The sequence below is a fragment of the Frankliniella occidentalis genome, unplaced genomic scaffold (assembly GCF_000697945.3).
Source record: "Frankliniella occidentalis isolate FOCC.00 unplaced genomic scaffold, Focc_3.1 Scaffold174, whole genome shotgun sequence".
In the NCBI taxonomy this organism is placed as follows: domain Eukaryota; kingdom Metazoa; phylum Arthropoda; class Insecta; order Thysanoptera; family Thripidae; genus Frankliniella; species Frankliniella occidentalis.
This window is the reverse complement of record NW_026267300.1, coordinates 23,773-24,635: the sequence shown is the minus strand read 5'-3', so window position 1 is coordinate 24,635 and position 863 is coordinate 23,773.

Genomic DNA, 863 nt, shown 5'->3' with positions numbered 1-863 from the left:
AGCTGAGCGCGCTCTGCTGCCGCTGCTCTGCTGCTCCGCTGCCGCTGATCGCGGACCGGCCAGCCAGCCGGCCGCCGAGCAGCACAAGGAGTGAGGAATGCGTTTAACGAGGGCCCCGCGACGACGATCGCTGGGGCGGCCAGGGGCAGAGGCTCGGGCAGAGGGGCGGTGGCGGTGGAGCTTGGGAGCCGCTGCTGCTGCCACCCGCGCCGCCTCCGGGCTCCTCGCAGCCCTCAATGCCCCCACCCGCTCCACCACCACCCTTCTGCCCTCCGACGCCGTCGCAGCTCAAACTAATGTCGCTCGTATTTCTGTTTGACGACGGCGGCGGTACGCCCCTGTGATGCGACTGCGTCCTCCGCCCGGCCCGCAGGCAGGGCCCCGCTGGGCGGCCCCAGTGGGTGGGCCGGCGGGTCGGCTAGGGTGGTTCTCATCAGCGGTAGCATAGAGCGCTGGCCTCTCCTCTCCACAATGCAATCACTGCGCGAAACGTAAGGTAACCCTGTACACCCCAAGTTGAATCACGGTCGGATTCGCGGCCAAAGGGCTCATCCTGTGCGCCCTGGCTTTCGGCCTGCACTCTGTGTGTGTGTGTGTGTGTGTGTACGTACCCCTGTGAGTCTGTCTGTCTTTCCCTCCCAGCCTCCGTTCCTCTCTGCGCTGTGCCTCTGAGGGGCGCCGTGGCGCGCACAGAGGTTAGTTGGGTGAGGGCAGGTCGGGGTGGCGCCGAAAGGGCCTCGTTTTCCTTTGAGCCGCGTTCGCTGTGCCGCCGCCGCCCCGCCCCCGCCTTGGCTCTGGCCTCAGCCGGGCCTCTTTTCGAGGGCCCTCAGTTATTTCCTCAGTTGTTGCTGCCACAATGCGCG